This window comes from Dermacentor andersoni, chromosome 6 (assembly GCF_023375885.2).
Source record: "Dermacentor andersoni chromosome 6, qqDerAnde1_hic_scaffold, whole genome shotgun sequence".
NCBI lineage: Eukaryota > Metazoa > Arthropoda > Arachnida > Ixodida > Ixodidae > Dermacentor > Dermacentor andersoni.
In genome coordinates, this window is record NC_092819.1 from 129,310,610 (window position 1) to 129,327,341 (window position 16,732).

The following is a 16,732-nucleotide window of genomic DNA, read 5'->3' on the forward strand; positions in this document are numbered from 1 at the left end:
GTGACAGGCTCATTGTCATGCAAGTCTTCACTGCCTTTTGTGAACTCAATACCACCACCGCACACTTCTCATAGCGCGACACCTTTGTCCATACGTGGTGTGCATTTCACTGTGTATTTCAATGGGCGTTCGTTCTTTGCCCCTTAGAAAAAAATCACACTTCGTTGATTGTACGCCGGGGACGTGTCAAGCACAACTGCCATAGGATGGATGGATGGATGGATGGATGTTGTGAGTGTCCCCTTTGGAACGGGGCGGTGGGTTGCGCTGCCAAGCTCTTGCTATTATACTGCTTAATGCCCTACCTAGGTTAAACAATAAAAAAAGAAAAAAAAAAAACACTATGAACTCCCAAAGGCAAATTTTCTGATCCCCAATTGCGAACTGTGCTTTTGTACGTCTCCGTTTATTTTTTTTTGTCGTTTCCCTACTTCTCTTCCACCAATCCTCCAATCGCCTCTTACTAATGCCTATTGATGCCATCGTCAACTGACGGCAGCGCCGTGCAGCGGAGCTACCGATAGATAAGGCCGGTACACACAAAGAAAAGTCCATCGCTGGGAACGCACATGTTTATTTTACAGTTACAGCCCTTTTTGGCAGAAAAAAAATGCAGGTAATGATTTTCTAACTCGCCCTCGTACATGCTCCAGTCCCGTTGATGAAGACATCTACGCGAAGCGTGAGAATGAGGAACGGCTCGGTTTGTTGATTCACGAGACGATAATCTGTGCAAACACGAGCAACCAATCTTTGGTTATAACTACCGCTATTGGTGATGCGAAAGTATAAGTTGACGGTCTGATAATCTTAGCCCTTTATCGTTTTCTGCAATTTCTGCTTCAGCTAAACTTTTCCCTCGTATCATACTGTACGGCATCATTCTCACTGGTGGGGTGTCGCGAAATAAAAACGGCCTTTCAATTGCCGTTACAGTATACGGACGCGCTTCAACACAGAAGAGCTCCAGGTATAAAGATCGGACATCAGTATATCGTGAGCCATCCTTGGGATTCCCTTGTAGTCGTCACCTCATCGTTCCAAGAAATATTCATATAGAACAGTTTCATGTCCGGTGTAGATAGATAAACAGAAATTGAACTTCCTCCTTCAGAAGTGCATCCAGCTTCATCTTTTTGTACTGGAATTCCACTCTTACGCAAGGCCAATCCAACATACATCGCACGGTGTCATTGTAGCTGTGCTCTTTCACAGCGTGAGCACAGCGAATCTCACCATTCTCTAAGTGCGATACCGTCTTCTTGACTCACATTCACTATGGTGTGAAGTGCAATAGTCCCTTCCGAAATATACCGCCTCATTTGTGATTATTCGGTTTGGCTGCCCACCTTCACTTTCTCAACTTTCACGAACCATGCTTAAGCTGTCAGACATGGTGGATCTTCATTCTCAAGATCCGTCCGGATTATTGGCAATTTTACACCATGAACTGTCCTTGCCCTTCTCTGTGACTCCTGAAAACGTGGTGGTGGCAATTCGCCCAAGAAAACACTTTTCAATGCACGCAGCACTTCGCGCGCCCCGCGATGTCTTGCTCGCAACTGCCTGTGCTCGTCTCTTGTCAGGCCGCGTACAATCAAACGCACCTTCTAATATTCATGTAAAACAGGGTCAGTAATTTGAAAATGTCTCCTGTTCTCAAATAAGTAGTCAACAGTCAGGCGGAAGGGTGTTTGAAGATTACTATTGCCCTTTTCCAACAATCAGCAGCGTTACCTTGAAAGGCTCACATTGCTCACCAAGAGCTCTGTGAATTGCTTCCTCTGACTGTGATACGGAGGTCGTACTATTTCCGCGTCTTTTCAGTCGAATATATTCTCCAATGTTATACCGTATCCTTCGTCGTATTGGAACGGGTACTGGTAGAAATGCATTCATATACACGGGCAAACTCACATTTCGTCAAAGACGTCTGGTTGCAGTAATACTTTACGTCTCCTCGATTGCGTGATAACTGCATAACTGAGAATGTCCATGAGCTGTTGGTGCCCCGCAAACGGTGGTTCTCGAAAGCGCAACACTTGTGTCATATTAGCGGTTGGTCGCAGTTCCGTTGATAGCTGAATATTTACGACATTTCGATGCCCCAGTCGTTACAGACATTTAAAATAGGTTAGCTGGAGGTATATTTTACATTTGCGTCTTGAGATGGGCTATGCTGTGAGCTTTTTCTGCAATGTAACAATGTGCAACACTTCGGGTTTCTCGGGATGGCCACGGAGACTCTCCAGGTCGTCTCATTGAAGTTCCCGACAATCCACGTGAGGCAGGCAGGCCGTCCGTTTCGGCAAGTCGTTAGCTCGATCCACATAATTCCTAATCGATTGTGCCCAATCATTTAGACATATAAAACATACTCAGTCGTAACGCAAAAATATTTTCTTCTATAAGGTCTACCTTTGCTCCCTTCTTCCCCGTTCACTCCCACCCGGTCATTCCGGAGCTCCTTACATGCATCGCTCCATTTGTCATCGCATTCACCTGGACTACCATAATAGGCCTGTCACCCAGAAAACTTCCCCAAATTTAGGGAAATAACATCTCACTTATCTCTCTCTCTTCTTTGTGCGAGCGCTCCGAAGGTAATTACAGTCGCGATAAACATGATCAGTAGGCGCCCTTCGACGCTATTGCCGTTTTTTTTTAAGGGGGGGGGGGGGGTTGGGTGAGTAGGGCGTAGAAAGAAACATCTTGCCCTCTTTGCTAGCTCAAATTTACACAAAACAGATGAACCAGCTACTAAAGACCTTCTACTTATCAATGACTGAAATTCATCCGGAGAGGTACCATCAAAAGGCGTATAGGACATCAACTCCATATCTCATAAATGAACATCTTATTTTGTACGCCAGGAATTCCTTCATTGCTGTAAGCATCAAGACAGACAGGGCAATAATTCGATGAATAACAATACACGCGCACAGGGCAAATAAACAAACAAAATGACCAGCACTGCTTCAGTTGCTTTAGAGTGAATTACAATTGCGCAAATTTACCCCACCAGTCAACTACCTTAAAGTTCAAGTGTACGATGTGTCGAGGTTCTTTGCAATTACTTGTGCTTGCGTTTGCGTCAAGCTTTTGATTAGGAAGCTTCAAATTTCTACCGCCACGTTTTCCGAGCGATATGATATCTGCACTGCGTCAATGATGCCGCAGCATTCACAGATGAAGGTGCACTGATTTCACATCGTGGAAAATCCACCCCGGCCCCGTTTCGGTAACTTGATTCCTGCTCTGATCTATACAGGCTTTGTCCTAATGTTGGAGCGTTCCAAATGGCAATATATATATATATATATATATATATATATATATATATATATATATATATATATATATATATATATATATATATATATATATATATATCGGCAGCGTGTTTTCAGTGGATTCTGTCACCATGCCAACTGCGCTGCACTTTTTTCACATGTCTCGAATATGGCGCATCATCCGTGCTTGCGTGCTTCCAGCCAGGTTTAGACATTCTTCGATTCACTCGCATAAGTTCCTAACGCTCAGCACTGCGAGAATTGAGCATGGTTCACAATAAAAAAAAAAAGGTGTTTAGGAAAGCATGGGTAGTGTCGGTGATCAGCCATTCGGAGATGGTACATCAAGTCAAAATTTGCAAGGCAGAGTTCATTATCCGACGAGAGTGGCACGGGGTCGGCTGCGAATGTTCTGCTTTTTATCGCCGCAGTGTCGGGCTTCGCTGTACGATCGACTGCCGAAAGCAAGCGAAAGCCGTCGCGGCTCTTGAAGCCTACGACGGTGTAAGATGACTTTTAAAATACGAAAAGGAATGGATAGAAGAAAGAAAAGAATACAAAAGGGCAGACGAGTAGCGAACGGTTGATGACGAGAGCAGCAGACAATCTAAAATTAAATAACCAGTCAGCGAAAGGGCCCCGGTGCATGGAATATTGTTTCAGTGGAAGTGATCGCCTTCGTTCTTTCAGAACATCCATTGTCCTACTTTCTTTTCGTTTATTTTTGGTAATACGGGATTCCATCCACCGACAGCTAGGCGGTAATGCTGATGGAGCACGTGCTGATGGCAGACATCGATTTTGCGAGTCCGCGCGGGCCTCACAGGCTTGTTCTTCACTGTAGGCGCACGACTCTTGTGGCCAGCGTTCGCCTCGCGCGAAGCTACAATGTCGAAATCTTCGCTCCTTCTTTTTATGTTGCAATTGTGCGCAGTTCAATAGTAGTCATTTTCCTAATAGGAAATGGCACCGGGCGTTCTTGAATTGCCTTGCTGATTATTCTTTCTGACCTCTAGCATTTGTTACTTTCTTCATTTCTTGACTTTCCCTGTTAAAGATAACGTTGTGATTTGGCCTGACACAGTAGAAATATAACGTAGATTTGAATCAATGAGTTTGCGAATATAATATAAACACAATATAAATAAAAGTAAATATAAAGTTACAGTAACATCAAAATGACCAACTTAGAAATTGAAGATAGCGGCGATTGATGCCCATTAAACATAGTGGAAATATACCTTCAGCCACGAATACAATATTGAAGAGGTACCGGTTACGCTGCATTGCCTAATCGATCATATACTCTGACATTGCAGAAGGACTTGTGGCCGCTACATCAAATGTCTTCGAACGTGGCAATCAAGCATTTCGTTATGGAATGCTTGAAAACAGCTCACAACAATCATACAGGCCTGCTTCGTTAGAACTGAGCACAATTTGTGCATTTTGTGGGCATGCAAAAAAAAATTTGATGCAATTGTTTATTGTTGATTTTCTTACCTCGAAGAATACCTTCATATCATCATGGCTTCATCAATGGCTGCAAATCAAAGATGAATTTGTAATATGATACGGCATATTGGAATGGCCGGCTTACAACATGGCATTCAAATAAAGGGTAGGGGGGAATTACACTGCTATTGCTGTTTGATCTTTTCTCGCACTTCATAAAATGTTAGGCTGTCAAGAGTGGTATGCAGCTTATTGGTAATTGGGCTTTTTGTAGGCTTATGATACCGTAAACAAACTGTTCTCTTTAACTGATAAGTGCGCCTTTGTTTTTTTTTTCATCTTATGACGTTTGTGACGCCTGTTTTCTTTCATGGCTGCAATTTTATTCAATTTTTAAGGGTCCGCAGAGGCGCATTCGTGCACCCTATTCAGAACATAGTTTGGTGGTACTATAAATCTGGAATATTTATAAATTTCGTGCCATTTGCGATATCAAGGTAAACTTAGTGCTTGCATTGCTCGTTGACCATTTTGTCTAAACCCTCTTGCGAGTGATATCTGCTGCCGAGGCGTCCAGCCATGCGAACATTTAATGAAAATAGCGAGATATGTTTTGCATTTGCATTGGTCCGCGCTATACAATCTGAAGACTATCGTGGAGCAGACGTAAAATGGTGGTGAAAAAAGCAGTAGTATACGCACATGTGTGCACCGAAACCTCTGACGTAAGGACCTGCGTTTGCCTAGACCATTAGAAATGGCGCCGCCCCACGAGTTCCTTGCCGCAGTAAACACAGTTGATAGGCGAAGACACGTATTATCTGCGTATTACTAGCGTGAGTTCCGCGCCGCCTACTTGAAATTGCAATGACAGAGCAAAGTCATGTATGGCAGCGGTACCGTGTTTCAAAGAAGGAACAGGATGTGAACCTGTTATGCAGGTCTTCCCAGCTGGAGTTTTATGGCAAGAGCTTAATGTTTTCAATCCCCGCTATGCCCAACAGGCAGTAACGGCTGCGCTGTTGACAAAGAATACAGTTCTCCTCTTCACAAGCAGCTTCACAAGTGAAATAAAGGCTCTTATACAGACACTGTTGATTAAAGCCAAGCTTTCCCCTGATTTTATTGAAAAAAACCTTGATTAATATGTTATTCGATATCAAAGCAAGCTAATGGGCCTCTAATTCTCAATTATTTAACGTCTCCTTTCGCATGGATTAGTATAATGTTGGCACTCTTCCTGCTCTCTGGTATAACTGAAGTCGCAAGGCATTGCGCATAAGGGACCTAGCACATCTCCTACTTTGCTTAAATCAACTATCATTGCATCCTTTCCGGCCACCTTTCGTTAGACATGTCTTGCAAGGCCCTAAATACTTGATCGATGGTTGCAAAAGGACCTTCTGTATGAGGTTCATCCCTACTTCGAACGAAGGTTACGTGGCTGCTCTGGATACTGTACTTCCATTTGGGTACTGGCTTCAACCAACCGAGAGAAATGGCTGGCATCAGGAGAGGATATGGTACAACGAATCAGGTCCATGTCATATCAATCAGGTAATTGAGGAATCTTCAGAGTACAATCACTCTCTCCATATGGCTTATACAGATTATGAAAAGACATTGGATTGAGCGCATATACCAGCAGTCAAGAAAGTATCGCCTAATCAAGAACCTCACTCATACTGGGATATCTTTGCAAATATCTACAAGCATTCCATAGCTAGCTTGCTTGATCAAAAAAAAAGTAGAAATCGCCCTTCGAGAAATTGGTCAGGCAAGGAGACATACTCTCTCCAGTGCTATTCACGTATACTTAGAAGGAGTAACTAACCTATTAGACTGAGAAAGCTCAGGAGTTGGGACAAACAGCGAATACCTCAACAACCTTCGGTTCACAGATGACATTGCCCTATGCAGCAACAATGGGGATGAATTGCTACACATTATTGAGCACTTTCACCGAGAAAGTGTAAGAGTATGGTTGACGTTTAACATACAAAAGACTACCACTATGTTCGCTAGCCTGGCAAGGAAAAAATTAATTGACCGCCTGTCAGCCTCTACTGTCTGTGTAGCGGTGTAGGAATACGTTTATGTAAGTCGATTACACACAGGAGTGCTTATCGTGAGAAGAAAATTTAGAGAAGAATAAAAATTGGTTAGAGCGCATACGACCGGTATTAGCAAGTCCTGCCTGGGACCTTGTCAATGTCCCTCAAAGGAAGAGTTTAGAATCATTTGATTCCACCTGTATCAGTACATGTGGCAAAAACATAACAAAGAAACTCGATAGATAATTAGGGACGAGGCAACGTATAATATAACAAAATGGTAAGTGTAACGTTAACAGAGTGGAAGAGAGTGATGTAGATTTGAGAACAAATAGGTATAGGCGATATTCCAACCAACATGAAGCCGAAAAAATTGAGCTGCGCAAGCAATTTAATGCGTAGGGCACTTGGATCGTAGACGACTATAGTTACATAATTGGTACGAAGATAAGGGAAGCCCAGTCAATGATGGCAGAAAAGTAGGTAGGGTGATGAAATTTGTAAATGTACAGGCGCAAGTTCGAATCTACTATAGAAATATGGTCTTGGCTTGTAGCGCGAAGTGAACACGGACACAGAAAGGAGCAGACAGGACGACAGGATTTTTATTAAAACGAAGAACATATATATAGGTGATTGCAAAGACCGCAGCATAAGAACATGACAAGGTAAAAAACAGCAGTTACACATATCAGGAGTTATGGAAGTCAAAGAAGGAAACAAGAAAAAAAAAGATTACCTCAGATTAGTACACGTATTGCGAAGGTACTGAAACTCGCAATCTAAGAGATACAACGATGCATGGCTAACGCAAGTGTCTCCTAATCTTTTGATGTGGAATGCCTCGATAATCGAGGCATTCCACTCCATCGAGGAATATCGAGGCATTCCACATCAAAAGATTAGGAGACACTTGCGTTAGCCATGCATCGTTGTCTCTGTTAGATTGCGAATTTCAGTACCTTCGCAATACGTGTACTAATCTGAAGTAATCTTTTTTTTTTTTCCTTCTTGGTCTTCCATAACTCCTGATATGTGTAACTGATGTTTCTTACCTTGTCATGTTCTTATGCTGCGGTTTTTGCAATCACCTATATATATGTTCTTCGTTTTAATAAACATTTAGTTGAGAGTTAACGCTCGTCCTGTCTGCTTCTTTCTGTGTCCGTGTTCACTTCGCGCTACAAGCCAAGACCATGTTACCCTACCAACTCGCCCAACTGTCTATCCTTTTGCACTACTATAGAAAGGCAGGTGTAATTGGAGAACCCTGGAAGAGGCCTTCGTCCTGCAGAGGAGATAAATATAGGATGCTAACTATAATGATTTATTATTATTATTATTATTATTATTATTATTATTATTATTATTATTATTATTATGTACAGTTTCTTTGACAGCGTGTTTTTTACGATGGCTTCTCATCGATAGCTCCTTACCAGTTAGGCTTGTTGGTTGCTCATGGTTACACGGGAACAGCGGAGAAATCTGATAAAGACGAAAAGAATTACAAACAACATGTACATAGCGCTGCTGATTGCAAAAGTTTTGGCACTCAGTTTCATAGGTTTAGCCAAAAAGTATAGAACATGTTGAGAGCCACATGGCCTGACTGCGTCATAAATTTTTAGCCCATTAAGGTTTTCATTTAGGAAATCTTCCATTACTTTCAGCCAAATCCATTTTCTCGAAAGATAAGCCAAAGGGGGCAATGATCTTCGGGCGCCTCAGCAGAAAAATAAAAATTTTTAGAATATTCATTGTGGTATCGTCCATCCCTACGCCAACACAGCTCTGCATTTGTCTGTTTTGTGCTTATATTTAGTTTGGTCAGATTTCTGTTCTCTTCCTCTGTGACGGGTGCCTTCGTATTATAACGACGACTATGTCGGGGAATGCAACTACATTTTGTCATTGTAGGCTAAAGCTTGCAAGGTTAAACATCCAGAAAATGCTCAGGAGGTTAGGAGGTGTCGTAATGGAGGGCTTGACTATAACTTTGAGCACCTGGTGTCCTTTAACCTGCACCGAAATCTAATTACTCGAGCCTTGTTTCTTGCATTTCGCACTATCGCAAGATAGCAGCTGTGAACGTTAATTCAATACTCGGCCACGTCCTCAGCAGCGTAACGCCATAGTCGCTGAGCTACCGCGGCTTGCTTCATCGGCGACTGTACTTTCACGCACACACGATTTTTCGCTTTAATTTAGCCCTAACGGGTGCTTTTTGTACGCATGCAAAGACCTTACACTGCTTCGTCCACTTCAGCTAGATTTCAAGAGAAGGCTATAGTACCTGATATGGCAATACATTTTTCAAAGAATAATCGAGAGTATACCACTTTACAAGATTTTTTTCACTGCGCAACAAATATGAATCCAGGCAAGTAATCGCATTTACATATTCGATGTACGTAAATCGATGTACATAAACATCTTCTGGGCGAACGGCGCCTTATTTGACACAAAGTCTTTTAAAGAGTGAAGGAAGAACACACATCACTTTTGACCTTTCCTTCTAAATGCATATCGCAGAAAGCCGGAGTCTTTCCATCGTGCCTGTGCAATCCTTCTAATTACATTTTATATCACTTATTCCTTTTGCGCTTTCTTTTTGCGATGTCGTGAGGCAGTGAAACTTGCCTAAACAGCAAGTTGAAACGGCAGTGAGGCAGTGTCTCCCTTTGAAGAATTTCTTGAAATTGCGTTGCTGTAATGCTTCCGATTTTTCAAGAAAGCTTGGTTGCTACAATCATTTCATGGCCACGAGGAAAGCAATAAAATTGGCGCAGAAACTGTCACTAGCATTTCTATTGATCATTTTCCGATTTTGTTTAATGTTGTACATTTGAGTGCTCTTAGGAGAGTGCCTTGTTTGACATGCTCACGCATTTGAAACTTTGTTCACTACTCCATTCTCCAGATCAACATAGCTATTTCTTGGCAATAGACTTATTCTTTTTGTTTTATCAAACGGTACTAGTCCTGTCAAATGATTGGCACAATGGTTGAACGACGCAAAGGTTAACACGAAGATTGCGCCTTTAAATTATAAACGGTGATGGGACAAGAGATGTATTTCGAGGCATGGTTTTACAAGGGGACTTGCCAAAAAAAAGGTCAAAGACAAGACCGCTGTTTAACCCTCGCCTTCAAGGATAAATATAACGGCTTGTGAGATGCACATGAAGAATATGTGCATCAGTATTGCTTCTTTTTTCAGTAGAAAATGCTAAGAACTCATAAGAAAAAACAACTCTTCCAATAATTTACAACGTTTATTAGGGCTGCAAACATCGCCACTTGCATGCAGAGGTTTTAAATATATATAATGCACTCAGTAACCGTACTGCGGTTAAGCCGGATTCACTCAAAATCGTAATGAATAGCACTTCTGCGCAGCAACGCTTATAGTCGAACTCACAGTAAAAAAAAAACTGAGAGAGAGAAAGAGAGAGAGAGAGAGACTTCAGTTTTGCTGGAAAGGCGAAGGGGTATTAGTGATAGCGAAACGTAAGACGATTCTTCCAAGGGAAGAATTATTCGAGGTTTCACAAAGTTTCTTCAAGTGAGACTTATTAAAGCTTATATATAAATATATGTACATAATTAGGTTTTTTGTATCTTGGGGGGGGTGTCGGAACCAACCAGCTTTCCGAACGTCGCCTATATATATACCCGCACCCCCGGGAAAATGAGAACGCTCCGCCCTATGAGTGTAGCAGAACATTATTTAACAAAACTGATTCAACTGGTACGTGGCGTGATCGACCCTGGGATGCTCAAACACAGTTTAACATGCAAAAGAATCGGAAGGACTTTTTCGCCATTATTTCTGGTCTTCAAATGTACATCTGAGAAAAAAAGCAATGAAGTTTTATTTCAGGAATGACGTACTTATGCAGCGCTTGATGAGATAATAATTTGTTTACTGAACTACGTACATGTAAAATCTAGCTCCAGCATATGAAAAATGCAACGTTTCTCATACCTTCGCACGCACATGTCGGCATTTCAAGTTTGAGTCATGAAACTTACTACGGAATATATGAAACGTGCATTAAAGGTTGAATGTAAAAGCAGAAAAGGTATTCTAAACATTAATTGATATTATTGGTACTTAAGTGAACTTTCAAGGCAGTATTGCCTTGGGAGTTGTGAAAAATTCATTTGCCTAAAAAGGGGGGAGGAGGTGTAAAGCATTTCAAGAAATTGGCAAATGGCATCAGCACAGATCCTCCAAAAGGATGAATCTTTGGCGCTATGCCATACTGGCCCATTTACGAAATACTGATTTAAATTGCGCATACGTAACACCCATTCTTTCTTTTTAAAGCTAAACTCTCACACTCAAAAATACCGCAAAAGGTAACTTGACCAAGACGAAACGATGGTACAGGAGCTACAGGTTATTGTGGTATACAGAGCGCACTTTTTTTTCTTTGCCTGCTTTCTTTTTCTCACTGCTCTTGATTGAAATTTTCGAAATCACCACTTTCTGCGTTTATTGCGCCACTTCTCATTGCGAAATTCGAAGTGGAACTTTCAAAGTGAACCTAACAATCTTTTGCTGTACTCAACCACAGACCACCAAAAAACAGAACAAAAAAGGAGTATCGCCACTGCTTCTAGCATTGAAAACCTAAACACACCCCAGCAATTGCACCTGCTATGTGCCGATCATGAAAAAGAAAACAGCCCCGATACAAGAATTAAGTCACTCGCCAGAGAAATATTCCGAGTAGGGCCTTATCAAGCAGGATAAGTAAGCTGTCGGAGTTCATTCACGTGGGGTAAATTGAAGTAGGCAGACGTCCCTATGCATTTATGAAAACTTACTTGAGAGACGTCAAGAGCATTTGCTTGGAGTTTACTCAGCCCTATTTCTGCATTTGAGAGCGTATGCGCGGGTATTAAGGCGTGAGCTCACATGCACGGATGGCTTAGAAAAAAAGAAAGAGAAAAAAAATAAGGAAACAACACTGTGGGCGTAATTTATTGCATTTTCCTCATCCCCTTCAGGTTATATGAACGCCTGTTTCTACGATGGTTTACATAGTGTACATTACGCATTTCCTGCCTCTTAATTAAACTACCATTATTAGGAAGCCCAAAAGGGCGTGATAGACACTGCTTGTTTCATTGACATGATATAAGGAGATGTTGGCGCACAATTTAAGGCGCCGGCTACTCCTCATCTCTTCAGTGGTTCCGTCATACATCGTACAGGGTTCAAGGTGACATATCAAATAGTCTTTTCACACAAGCACCAGGACTTATCACGCAACGTTTCCACAGGAAGACTATGGCGTAAGGACCACATGGTACATACAATATACAAGCCGAATGTCTTCACACTTATGTAGATGAAAGTCTCAAAAGTACTAACGGTACTGTCACCTAATAACACATTGTCTAGTCAGTCGCTGGTACATACATCGTGTAAATGCATTGTCACATACAGTCACAACAGAACAGTCAACGTAACATAATTCACAAACAGATGCGTATATACAGTGACATTGGAAAGAAGGGAACAATAAAGCGCTAATAACGTCCAACAATGCCGCTGTCTTCAAGGAAAGTCTTTAGTGCTTTTAAAGCGCTTTTCTGCAAAGCTCTTCTGGGAGTGCGGGTAGCTGGGCCCGAAGTTCACCAAGGAAGTGTGGGACGCGCTCCTGCGAAGTCCCGTCTTTGAGTACCAAATCCTGGCCGTCCAGCGCGCCCGCGATCGGGACGGCAGACTAGATCTGTCAGTCCCGTCGTGGGATTAGCCGGGTGCGCGTTTTATCGCGCTTTGCTGGACCAAATAAATGTTTATTCACTCACTCAAGGCCGTTGTTGGCCAAGGGACCAAAGTTTCTTTAAACTGAAAGGTTTGCGGTCTAATTTGATAAGCGCTGATTTAAGTCCGCATCTTGCTGGGTCGTGATGTGGGCAATCTAGAAGGAGGTGATATATATCTTCGTCTACAAATCCACAATCACATTCGGGGGTTTCCGCTCGGCCAATTCTGTGTAAGAAATGCTTTGTGTAGGCAGTGCCTAGCCTGAATCGATGAATAAGGGTTTCCATAGTTCTATCTAATGACAATAAAAATTTGATTTCAATCAATGGATCAATATGGTTTAAGTACGAGCTCTTAGAATTCTGGTCAAACCAAGTGTTTCTACACCTTTTGAAACACGCTGTCCTTATAATGCAGCGTAATTCCTTCTTTGATATTGGGAGCAGAGCCGTATTATCTTTGAGGTGCGCTTGTCGTGCTGCTTCATCGGCTGCTGTGTTGCCAGGAATCTTGCAATGCCCTGGTATCCACTGGAATGCTATTGCATTTTTCGCTTCGCTTGCTTTTGTGAGGTTTTTAATTGTTTCATATATTTTACTGTCACCGAATGTTTTCCCCATTGTGTTGCAGAGTGATGGTAGAGCCGCCTGTGAATAGCTGAAAATTACCCATTTTTGCGCATCTCTTACTGACAATATAAATTTTATGGCACATAGAATTGCGAACAGTTCAGCCGTTGTGGACGAAGTCGCACGAGATAACCTGAATGATTCTTGTTTGTTGAGGTGCGGTATAATGAATGATGAAGTTGAAGAGGATGCTGTGCTGGAGCCATCTGTATAGACGTGTGTGTATCCTGAATACCGCACATATATCTGGTACAACGCTAGTTGTTGAGCAGCTCGAATGAACATGTCTCTTTTGCTGAATATCCCATCTACTGACAATTCAATTTTGGGAACTGTAAGCAGCCATGGAGGATATTCGATGTCTGAGTTCCAAAATTCATTTCTTGGCGATATGTGAAGATTTTCTTGAATTTCTACATGAATATAACTTCTATCTCGTTTCATTATGTCTAGAGCCAATGGGTGGTTTTTATTCTGGGTTTGAAGACGGAAATAATACCGGCATGTTTCTGTAGTTCGCATAACTGGAAAAGGCCATTGACGAGCCTCAGCTGTTACAAGAGAACAAGAAGTCGCTCGTGGAACTCCTAGACATTGGCGTAGTCCTCTAGCTAAAAGCCTTTGAAGTCGCTCTTCTGACGTGTGGGAAAGTCCGTGTAAGATGGGTGCGGAATACGCAATTTTTTGTCGTATGAATACATTGTAAACAGTCAGCATGGGTGATACTGATCCGCCCCATGATGTGCCTACAAGTCTGCGAAGTACGGTCACTATGGCATTGACTTCGTTTTCGAGTTTTTTTTTTTTTTATGTGGGGTGCCCAGGATAGCTGCCTATCAAGTATTATGCCAAGAAATCGCTGCTGTGTGACAAACATTAGATGGTGTCTTTCCAGATTACGAGTGAAATTTTTTAACTGCCTCCGAGTGAAGTGCGATACAACTGTCTTTGCTTGTGATAATAGTACCATTCCTCTCTCTCTCAAAAATTGGTTGATATTTATGCCATCTTGCAATGTCATCTGAAGTAGTTGAGCATTAGACCCAGATGTCCAAATGCACACGTCGTCTGCCTACTGTGAAAACTGTGATGGCAGCCATCTTTCTAAATCAGTCAAGACGCAGTTAAAAATGAAGGGGCTGAGTACGCTTCCCTGTGGTACTCCCTGTTTGACAACATTTTCAGCACTCTTTCCTTCACCCGTCTGAACAAATATTTCGCGAAGTGAAAGAAATTCAGAAATCCATCGCAAGGACCTGCCAGACAGACCAAGTTCCAACGTGCTTAGGAGAACATGAACGTGAATAACAGTGTCAAATGCCCTCTTGAAGTCTAGGAATACTGCTATAGTCATGTTTCCATGTGCACGCTCGTGCTCCACACAGGTTACTATATCTAATATTGCATCCATTGTGCCTCTATGTTTTCTTAAACCTACTAAGTAGTTGGACAAGACACTCGTTTCATTACACGACCATTGAAGTCGCGCGTTAATCATTTTCTCCATTACTTTGCACAAACAACTTGTCAAACTAACAGGGTGGAAGGATTCAAGGCACAAGGGCGTCTTACCAGGTTTTAATATTGGTATGGTTCGAGCGACTTTCCAAGAGTCAGGTACAGTTTCCTCTATCCATAAGTTATTATACATGTCTAAGAGAGCATTTGTACCTGTCGGTCCGAGGTTTCTTAGCATTTTGTATGTAATGCCATCCGGCCCAGCAGCGGACTTTTGCCGACATGATGCGATTACACATTGAAGCTCGCTTAATGTGAAAGTATGATCTAATTGAGGATGTTGGGCCCAGTAGCAAGCAGTAATTTTCGCTTAGCCAGCGCTACTGAAATATCAAATTCTGCATATTGTGATGAAGAAGCAGGTCTAGAAATAAGTTCACAAAATTCATCTGCAACTATTATTTCACACGTGTCCCGAGCTACAGCGAGAACACGTAATGGGAAGCTCTATGTTAGAGGTCCGCTTAAAGAACGAATTACTAGAAAAATTCGTGGGACAGACGTGTGAGGAGACAGCGTGCCGCAGAAATCGCGCCAGCACCATTTGCCTAAATTTTCCATTCATCTGCGCATTACATTGTGTATTTTCTGAGCGTTTCTGTATGCTTCTAAACTTCCGCTCTACCGGTAAACTCTTTCGGATCGGCGTCGGATAGCTCTTAGGTGTTAATATTCTCCGTCAAGTGCAGCATAATCTTTTGGAATTGGGACCTTCTTTGTGCATATGTTCATATTATCCTGCAAAAATTCTGTAAATCTTTTCACTGGTGCATGTTGATTAATTTTATCCGTTAGGCGGTACCGAATAGCTTGCCAGTTGGCTAGTCTGCGTTAACGCCTGATATCATAGTGCATGCTAGGGTGGTTAACAAGGATGGGAAAATGACCACTTCCGCACATTTCCAGATGTACTGCGCGTTTCCGAACTTACTGCTTCTTCTGCAAAACTTGAATGCGTGTACTTGTAGTCCCGACTTTCACATTGTCGTGACAACTTCGTACTTGCGTGTGATTGCCCAACTGCAGAACATGTCAGATAACAGAAAAAGAAGAGGTTTCAAGTGAACGGCATCATGCGCTTGTGAGCAGCTTTAAAAGCGACACTCAAAGAATGCAAAGGACGAGCATTTTGTGTGGAGCCGGGAAAGTTCGCACTTTTGTCTTGAGTCGCAGTGGGCTCTGTGAATCAAGATATAGAAGCAAAACAGCAAAATTAACTTCCAGCTTCTATGTGCAACATCGGCAATATACGTTTGGAAGCGGCACATATTCACGAGCACAATAATATTAGTAAAAGCTAATAAAAAGTGCTTTGTAAACAGCCTACGTAGAGCAGAACTTTCAAGCAAGCAGCCAGTTAATTACGCATGGACATAATAAGCGGACCATTATAGTATATATTAAACTGCGCGCTGCCCAGCGGGAGCCTAGAAAATAAGAAATTCCTTTCCTACACCTTCTTGCCGACTGCCGGATTTCTCCGTGCGCAGGGGACGCTGTACGGGCAAATTAAAAGCAAATGGTGTGCAAGTAAGCAGCGTGTACAGCTATAGCATTGTGTCCACAGCAGATTCCGCGTTTCATCTGGAAAAAAAAAAATAACAAAAAAGAAAGCAGCAGACTGCAGCATTTTCGCCGGCCCCGCGATCATTATTTGCGGCCGCAGCAAGTTCTCACAACGCGCAGCCATCTTTTTCGAGAACGACTTATATGCGATGCTTTCATCTTCTTCGACATAGCTATTGTCTCCAGTGACCGCTGAAATGCATGTACAGGCTGTATAACTATATGGAAGCTTATGTGAAGAATAAACAACACTCAAATTGGCACATGCGATAAACTAACTAGCTAGGGGGGTTGGCACGTTTGGCTGCAAATTTCGCATTGCCCCTATACAAGGAGTACTGCCAGTAGTGGCGGGGGTAGGAAAATATATGTTGTCGTTCTTATGTTTTGACTGTGTAATGCGCATGTCACGTGCTGATAACAGAGTGC